Consider the following 9,691-nt stretch of genomic DNA (forward strand, 5'->3'; position numbering starts at 1 on the left):
CCTCCGGTGGCACCTCCTTCCGGTACCCCTGCCCTCGCCCAAGATGGCGGCAGCACAGGCTCTTCCGCCCGTTTCCCTCCCCTTCCTGTCCTCTTGCCTCTCCTCCGGTGGCATCTCCTTCCGGTACCCCTGCCCTCGCCCAAGATGGCGGCAGCACAGGCTCTTCCGCCCGTTTCCCTCCCCTTCCTGTCCTCTTGCCTCTCCTCCGGTGGCATCTCCTTCCGGTACCCCTGCCCTGGCCCAAGATGGCGGCAGCACAGGCTCTTCCGCCCGTTTCCCTCCCCTTCCTGTCCTCTTGCCTCTCCTCCTGTGGCATCTCCTTCCGGTACCCCTGCTCTCGCCCAACATGGCGGTAGCACAGCCTCTTCTGCCCTTCCGAGCTAGGAGTGCAGAAAAAGGTGAAACTGCCAGGAAAAGGAGAGGAGGAGTGTGTGAGTGAGTGAGTGAGTGAGTGAGTGAGAGTGAGACAGGGAGCATCCTAGTAGAGATGGAAGGGGAACCCAAGGGTCATCTAGTCCAACCCTCTGCAAAGAAGCTCAGAGCTACAATTCCCAGGTCTTCTTTGGGAATTCTATGGGAAGTAAGAGTTTCTACATTCATGAGCATTCACTTACGAGTGCGCTCATGTTTTTACCTTTTATTGAAAGCGGCCACAAGTGACTTGGGTGGAGTATAAATAATAAAATTATATTGCTCCTGCTGCTGTTCTTCTCTTACCCTAACTCACATCCAACCCAATACCAAACCTTAACCCGAATGCTCACCCTAACTCAAACCTAATCCTCACTCTAACCCTAAACTTAACCCAAACCTAAGCCTCAGTCTAAACCTAAGCCTAATTTAACCCTAACCCTAAATAATAAAATTATATTTCTCCTTCTGCTGTTCTTCTCTTACCGTAACTCAACCCCAACTTTAACTCCTAATCCTAATCCAACTCAAACCCAACTCTCACTGTAACCCTAACCTTTACCCAAACCTAATCCTAAACGCTTTGCTTCTTTTTGTGGTGTTTTGTGTTATTGCTTCATTTCGTAGGTCATGAGGCTTTCTTTGTTTCTTGTGGTGTTGCTTCATTTAGCAGTTTTTTAATTGGCTTTTGTGTTTCTTTTGGTATTGCATCATCTTCATAGGTTGTTTGGATTTCTGATTAATTTGCTTTGGATTTCTGGTAGCTCTGCTTCTTTATGATTTGTTTCTGTGTTTCTGGTGTTTTGGCTTGGTTATGCCAAAAAATTGAAGAAGCACCAGAAGCACAAAAACCAAGAAATATTCCCAAAATGAGGCAAAACCAGGAGACATGAAAACCAAGCCAAATCAATGGAAAAGAAACAATCTCACCCAAAACTGCAGAACCATTCAAAGTAAAAGAAGCAAAACAACTAAATGCAAAAAGCAAGCAAAACCACCCCAAATTAAACAAATCAGCAGAAAACAAAAAAGCAGTAAAGCCACCAATTACAAAGCAATGCCACAAGAAACTGGAAACCAGTTTTTAAAAAGCAAAACCAGAAACTCAACAAGCATGCAATTTGTGGGAGTCCAAAAGCACTTCAAGCAACAGAAATTAACCAACACAGCATACTAGTTTTCACTTAGTCTTGGGTTTCTGGTGAATGTGCTTCGTTTGCAGCTGGCTTCATTTCTTTTCCATTGGTTTAGCTTGTTTTTTGGACTTTTGCTTTATTGCTTCTTTTGAGAAGTTTTCTTGTTTTTGCATTCTGGTGGTAATACTTTTGAATGCTTTGGGGGTTTCTGGTGAATCTGCTTTGTTTGGGGTTGGTTGGCTTCTTTGTCAGTTTCCATTGATGTTGCTTTTACATGGTTCTTCTGCTTCTTTTCAGTAGGTTTTTGTGTTTTTAGTGGTTGACTTCATTGTTGGAATGGTCATTAGACATTTCTGGTGGTTTTGCTTCATTTCTGGTGGTTTTCCTTTTATTCTTGGGATTATCAGATCTCATACAAATTAATATTCTCAAAGGTGCAAAACCCAAAAAATCTAGAAATGAAGCTAACTCACCATAAATCCAGCACCCAATCTGTTATGTACTAACCTTGGATCCTAGAATGCAACAACTGATTGGTCTTTTCCTGCAGGCCAATCAGGCTCCAAGAGGGAAGCAGAGTTAGCCAGTCAGACGGGACTCATTGTGTAAATAATGTATATAAAAGCCTGAGGTGGGGGGGGGGCAATAAAGAGCATGAAATACATACAAGACTCTGAGTATATTTCACAATCGTAATTTATATAAAAGAATCTATGAAACGAAAACCACAGAAAAAATTCAACACAATCCCAAAAACAAACCAGAAACAACAGAAACAAACCACATCCACCAAAGATGAGAAAACCAATTGAACAAGAAACCCACGCAGTAAACATCTCAGGGGAAAGCGAAATCACCCCCACATCATGCAAAACTAAGGTTTAACTGGCTTTGGGGTTTCTGCGCAATTTACTTTCCTCCTCTTGTTGGGGGTTTCTGGTGGTATTTCTTCTGCTTCTCATATTTCTGCTTCTTTTCAATTGGTTTTGGGATTCTGGTGAATTTGGTAATGATTTGATTGAAGTCTCTGTCTGTCAATTTTCCTTTTTCATGAATTCCTTCCTTGTTGGGTTTCTGGTATCTCACTCTTGGTTTTCACATTTCTCTTAGTTTTGCTACGTTTCAGGTAGTTTGCTTACTTTTTGGAATTATCCAGTCTCATAAAAAATGAAGCAATATCATTAGAAGCTTAAAAAGCATGAAAAAAAATCCAGGCACTAACCCTAACCCTGAACGTCCACCTATCCCCTGCCCTAACCCTAACCCTGATATTCTGGTCATCCATCTTGGGGATAACAATCTGGTGAGGTAAATTCAGTTGAGATCACTAAATATTAGCTGTGCTTCCTCATCCCTGAGCTTATCATAGTTTGGTTTGCAATGTTGTAGAGGTGCTTATGGAGTGGGGGCAGCCTTCCTAAGAAGGTGGATGGGCAAGACATAAAGCTAATCATTCTACAACGATGTTTGTGTTTGAAAATGTGGGTGCTTCTGCCTCATGGCAGAATTATGTTCTGTGCCCCACAGCTGTATAGACCTTATGGAGTCTTATGGAGTCTTATGGAGCGAATGCAGGCTGCGCAGCTATCCCAGAAGCCAGAACAGCAAGAGGGATTGCTGCTTTCACTGCGCAGCGATCCCTCTTGCTGTTCTGGCTTCTGAGATTCAGAATATAATTTTTTTTGTTTTCCTGCTCCAAAAACTAGGTGCATCTTGTGGTCTGGTGCGTCTTATAGAGCGAAAAATACGGTAATTTGATTTGGTTACATTGGTCGAATCTGACTAGTTTTGCCGATCCTCAAGTTGTTATATTTAATAAATACAACCTATTTATCCACTTTTGGTTGTCTTGACTCTTCCTCCTGATGTGCTAGGAACCACTCCGTTTGGGGGGGCACTGCAAAACATGCGTTTTTTACTGCAAACATTTTGCCAGACTTTGGCCTTGATTTGGAGTGAATCAGGCGATGTTGGGTTTTGGGGTGACCTTATGACCCCTGTCACTTACTTGGTTTGTCGGGCAAAATGCTACAAAAATGCTACAATGTCTGGCAAAATGCTACAAAACTTTTGCCAGACTTTGGCACCAGTTTGGAGTGAATCGGACAATGTTGGGTTTTGGATGTTAATTATGAACCCTGGTTTGATGTATCAATTACTCTGTTTATGTGGTGTTACAAAATGTGAGGGTTTTGCTGCAAAACTTTTGCCAAACATCAGTTTTGATGGGATCCCAGATTTGGGGGTTTGTAGTTAAATGAAGCATTCTTTCAGTGCTTCTCGGGAAATGTGCAGTTTCCGTCAGATCAAACTAATACTACTGGATAAAATTATATGGTTGTTGATTATCAGACAGTTCTCCCATTTATCAAGGAAAACGTCTGTTATGGGTGGCTTTTGCTTGGTGTGTGTGACTGTTGACAGACAGATTTGAAAAGGAACACAGCTTCTTCTGTTTGTCTCACAGTAACTTACTGGCCTTTTTGATTATGCAGTCGGTGCGTCTTGTGGTCTGGTGCGTCTTATAGAGCAAAAAATACGGTAATTCCAGTTGATTTGTTTTTGTTTTTTTAAAAATAATATTTATTAATAATTTCAAAATTACAGAAAAAAAGAAAAAAAATTAAAAACAACACTACAATACATAGGGGGAAAAACAAGAAAAAAAAACAAGACATAAAAACCAATGCAACAATACAGCAAAAAGATAAAAAAGGAGGAAAAAAAGACACAAATCCCATATTACATATCTTTAACTTCCATTTGCTTGTTTCATTGACCTCCTCACACCTCCCTTTTTTTAATTCTAGTTTGATTGATTATTTCAGCAAATTCTTTCCATCTTTCTCAATTTTTACTAAATAATTTATCTTGACAATTTAACCTATTAATTAACTCAACAAATCCTTTCCATTCTTTCCCCATATTCAGTTATTCAAATTACCTTATTTAACCTTATCTTACCCAAAAATACTTTAGAGCTATACATAACTCCTGATATCTTTTCTACTAGAGTAGTTTCATTCCAACATTTTCCCTAATGTTCATTAATTTTAGGCCAATTCCCTAGAAAAAAAAATTCTTTATAAATTTTCTTCCAATCTTCATCCAACGTCTCTTCTTCCTGGTCTCGGGTCGTGTCAGTCCTTACTGTCCATTCCATCTAGTCCATCAACCTGGTAATCTAATGTCCGAGGCCCTTAAGTCTCTTCCATGTCCCTTCTGCAGATCTTCTTCTTCTTGTTTATACTTGCACTTTTCCTTGTCTTTTGTTGGTCTCTTTCTTAGTTTCTTTCCTTTCCCGTTGGGGAGTAGGTCTCTGGGGGATTCCAACCCAAAATTATCTTCGTCTCCCTTCATCCAACCAGCCCATTCCCCAGAATCCCACTCCCCACAATCATCAATGTAGTCCAAAAATATTTACATATTTTGAGGTCTCTCCAAAGTTAAGAACCTCCTCAGCTCCAGACTCCCCCTGGCCGACTCCAACTTCAATCTTCAAAGACAGCGGCTTATACTCCTGTAGGGCCTCGGGTCTCTCCATTTGTATTATTTGAGGTGCAACCACAACCTCCTCCATTATCTTCTGCACTTGCCCAATCAGTACAGGTTCCTGAGTTGGTCCCTGAATAGTTTCTGTATCAATATTCCCTGTTTGTCCACAGTTATTAACCACAACAGTCATCAAATCCATTTTCTCATTCATCAAATCCATCTTCTCATGCATCTGTTCCAGCAAGGCACTTGTCTTGCATAAAGCAAGCACCAAAACTTCCTCCCAGCTCATATTTAGTCAAGGTCAAAAAGGACTGGTCCCACGATCTTAATCTGGCAGCTGTAGAGTCCTCAAGTAGACGCAGCAACAATTTAGCAAGCTCCCTCTAGAGGAGACAATTTCTATTTGTATCCATTTTTTTTAAGGCAAGTCCAACAAAGGAAAATTACTTTCATTTTTCAGATATTTTGTTTCTTTAGAATGCAGAAGGCAACATTGGAATCACTTTATTTCTCTTCTTTAGCTATCTGTCAAAGTATTCCATTCACAGTCAATGAACCTCTCCAAGAATTTCTGTCTCTGACACCCCGTTCCCAGGTTAGAGACGGTGGAAACTTATCTTTCTTCACTCTCTCCTGCAGGCGTTAAACAAAGTCCCCCCCTTTTCTCCTGCTTCCAAGGGGGTTTCAATAATTATAAATGAAGGAAATTTAAACTTTTTAAACGACTTTCCAGACTTTAGCTTACAAGGTTTTTGCTTCAGTCTATGTACAAAAAGCGGAAGGCGGACTTCCTGTTTTGAACCTTCCCGCTTCGTTACCAAATTAAGAAATTTCTTGATCCAATTTTCCATTTCTACTCACGGGTACTTGTTTTAAATCCAATTGTCCACAGGAAAAAGTCAGCGCTCTCCGGCAATGGCTGTGCGGCTTCACTCCATGAAAGTAGCAATCGGTTCGCAGCACGCGCCGCTCACCCCACTTCACTCGGAGCCCCAAAATGGGGTTCCCGGTGTGTAGGGGGGCGCTTCTGGTGCCCTGCCGAACCCCACGTTCCCAGGCTTCCTCCGCCTGGGATTTCTAGCGGGTCCCCACCTTCGCCGCGGCGGGAAGACCCAGTTTCCACGGAGCCAGTTCCTCCAGTCGGAGGAACTCCGCCATTCGCCTATGGCGCTAACCCGGAAGTCCGCAGTTGATTTGTTTTAATGGTCACATAAAGGCACTTTCTTTGGTTATAAAATGATGTTGTGAGTCTTATATCTGAGTAGTCAATAAACTCCCTCCCCCACAAAAACGCTTGTCTTACTTCTTCTTCTTCTTGGCATCCATACTTACATGTTTGTTTAAAGAAAGACTAACCCAACCCCGAACCCCACCTCCAGCTTTCATCTTATTATTCTAGTGACTAGTCAGTGTTCATAGCAACAGCTGCTTTTGTTACTAGACAAACTGCCCTGAAAGACAGTTACTATGAACTACATGTGTCGTCTTGATATATAAAGTTGTTGCTAGTTTCTGAAAAACACTTCTTTATCTTTCAACAAGAAATAAATGAATAGGAGGCTGCCCTAAGGAAGAAGTGTGATTGCATCTGGAATATCAGACTCTCTGTATTTTTATTTATTTACTTGATTTAGGGGTGGCCACTTCACCCCCTGGCTATGCCCATGTCCCCAACTAACTGAGCTTCTTGGGATCATCCTGCCATGCTGTGAGCTACTACATTATCCTGCACTTTACAGAACCTTCCTTAGAGAATAAAAAACTGAGGCAAATTTCCAGTCTAAACAGGCTACACAAAAAGAAACAGCAGCGATTCTTTATGTTTGACTTGTGCTTGAGCGCCTGATATCTCAGAAAATCAACATCAGTGTTGGGGTGGGTGGGTCAGGGCATTTCCAAAATGTTATGATAGATGGAGCCATGGATGTGGCCAAGGGGGGCCAAATAAATATAAATAAATAAAAATACATAGCTAACTGAGGTTCTGACCCCCTAACAAAAGGCTTGCCCCCACTAACAAAAATCCTGGCTACGCCCATGGATGAAGCCAACTACATAACTCTGGTTTTGTCCCCACCCAGAAGTGTAGTATGTGTGGGCCGTGGGGGCACAAATTTGTGGCAGGGGGCACAAACAGGTGCCCCCAAAGCAGGTTCCCTCATTGGTGCCTGGCTCCGCGTGAGAAGGAGCTGACCTAAGCTGCTGTGCTTCTGCTGGCCAAAGCTCTGTCCTTAGGTTAGGCCTGACCCGGGGAAGAGAGCAGGAGGGTGGGTGGCCGCAGTGCACCTCGCTCCCAGTCACAGCAGCAGCTCCGCCTCCGGGTCACGTCTGACCTGGCGCACTCAAGGAGGCTGAGCAGCAGCTTCCCTGCCCCTCTCCTCCCCTGGACATGTGGGGCATGCCCCTCTCCCCTCGTTGAGTTCTGCAAAGGCAGCCTGAGACTGAGGAGGAAAAAGCTCACTGCTCATGCCAACCCTAGAGAGGATGTAAGAAAGAAGCAGGCTGTTGGAGGACAGCCAAGAAACAATTGAGCTTGGTGGAGCAGTGCCCCAGTCCCCCTTAAGAACAAGCCTCCACTGACAGGGGAGCAAGAAGGAATTTTAAATGGCGAAAGACAGGAGTGCCTGGCGTGCTCTGGTCCATGGGGTCACGAAGAGTCGGATACGACTAAACGACTAAACAGCACAATATTGGCATGGGAACTACAATAGCTCAATGTTGCAATTTGTCTACCCTACTTAATATTTACCATTAAGGAAAGTCATGGAGTAAATCCTTTCAGCTTGTTGATGTGAAGCAGCAGACCTCAATCTGATACTGCAAATGTTATAGAATTATTGAATATTCAGAAGTATACCTCTCCACCACTCTTTAGTCAGGCTAGTTTGGGGCATTTATGGCAAGATTATCCCAAGTGGAAAGGAATAATGTATTTTCACTGTTATGTATTCAGTGGTCTGTCTTTGCTTCCCATTACCATGGGTAATTACCATCTCAAAGGAATGGCCAGACTACCAGGAAAGGCAATCAGATAAGGCATTATCAGATAACCTGGCAGACAGGAAAAACAATTCAAATTTCTGTTGTAGAAATTTCCCTTTTCTGTGATGTAGGTGTGATGTTTGTGGGGGTGGTCTTGAGCTCCAGGGCAGGGAATTTCAAAATGGCAAGCACACATTGTTCGCGGTCCGCCTCCTCTCTCCTGCGTGTGGGTGGAGCACCCTGTTGCAACAGTTTAATAAAGATCAGGCTTACTAGCTGCTTTGCTTCTCAATATTCTCTGGCTGGCCTCTGTTATTTTCTCCTGCCGATGGAGAACCTACAAGGTTCTCCAATAAAGGAATAGGGGCAGATTTTGTTTACAACAACACAAAGCCATCTGAAACTGTCGAATAAACTGCAAGAGCAGCAATGGAAAATTGCTTTCACACACTAAAAGTTCCCTGCAACTAGAAAGCCAGCAAAGCAGGGGAAAGGCTAGCTTTTTTAATTGACAATTACCTTCTCTATGATGTGCTAGGCTTTGGTTTTTACGCATAGAAGCGTTATTCCCCACCTGTAGCTTGAGGTAGTATGGTCCATTTGGCCACCTCATTCTGCTGCATATGGAGAGTGCTGGAATTTTTAATTCTTAAGGAAACATTGTGTCTATTTTTCCCACATGAGATGTTTCTTTACTTATATCAATAATGTTATGAAAGACTTGTAGCATGCTTCAAGCTGATTAGCACTTGGTGGCTGTGAAGCTTTAAATACAAAACAGACACATAGTGAAAGGATTTCTACACACTGAATTTTTTATTTATTTCACAGAGCAATTGCTTTCAGCTTTGCAGAGGAGCCCGTAGTATCCAAACTACAGTACTTCCGTGAGAGCTGTGAAGCAGAGCTCCCTCCACTGGCTCTGCTGTGACAGGACAGCTCCCTCAGGCCTCCTCTCCCCACAACTGTTATCTGGGGCAGCCATCAGTGGGAGAGCTTTGCTGGAGGTCCAGCTCCTTCAGGCACCTCCAGCCCCTGAACTGTGCCAGCTGGTCAGCATAGGAACAACTGTTTAGTGATTTGTGACTGAGATTTGATATTCCTCTTCCCTCCCTGCCCCCTTTGCCTGTGGGTAGGGACCATCTTGCTTTGATTGCATTTAAGTTGTCTGGTGGCCTTGTTGGCTGAACAGCGAGGCACAAATGTTCCAAATAAATAAATCTCTATACACAGTATAGAAAATTAGTGATCTTTGTAATGTGTGATTTTGTAGTACTACTTTGTAGTAGGGTGGCCAGATACCACATAGTATTTGAGCAAGAACAGAAGACCAAATAAGTGAATAAGGCTAAAACCGGGGTGGGGGGTTGGGGGTGCAAATGTGATTTACAAATTATGTGCTATAAGAAACCTCCTGCTGGGTCAGACCAAAAGCCAAGAGCCTTTCTTCCTCCAGTAGCCAATCAGATGCCTCCAGGAAAGCCAGCAACAGCCCTCCCCAATTGTTGCTCCCCAGCAACTAGAATTCAGAGACATACTGCCTTTGTACAAGGATCTATCACTTCTCCTTTGGGCAGACCACTCCTCCATGATTTTGTCTGATTCCCTTATAAGCCAGTGACCATGAGCACATCCTGTGGCTTTTTAGTACCATGCATTCATTA

The 9,691-nt window shown here is 43.0% G+C and overlaps 1 long non-coding RNA gene across 1 annotated transcript; it reads left to right on the forward strand.

Moving 5' to 3' along the window:
• The first annotated feature begins 260 nt into the window (after nt 1-260).
• On the forward strand, nt 261-9,272 carry LOC310688503. Its single transcript, XR_014516976.1, has 2 exons — nt 261-398; nt 8,859-9,272. It is a non-coding gene; the product is annotated as an uncharacterized lncRNA (long non-coding RNA).
• Nucleotides 9,273-9,691: the final 419 nt, after the last annotated feature.

The sequence above is a fragment of the Podarcis liolepis genome, assembly GCF_965112155.1.
Source record: "Podarcis liolepis genome assembly, chromosome: 11".
NCBI lineage: Eukaryota > Metazoa > Chordata > Lepidosauria > Squamata > Lacertidae > Podarcis > Podarcis liolepis.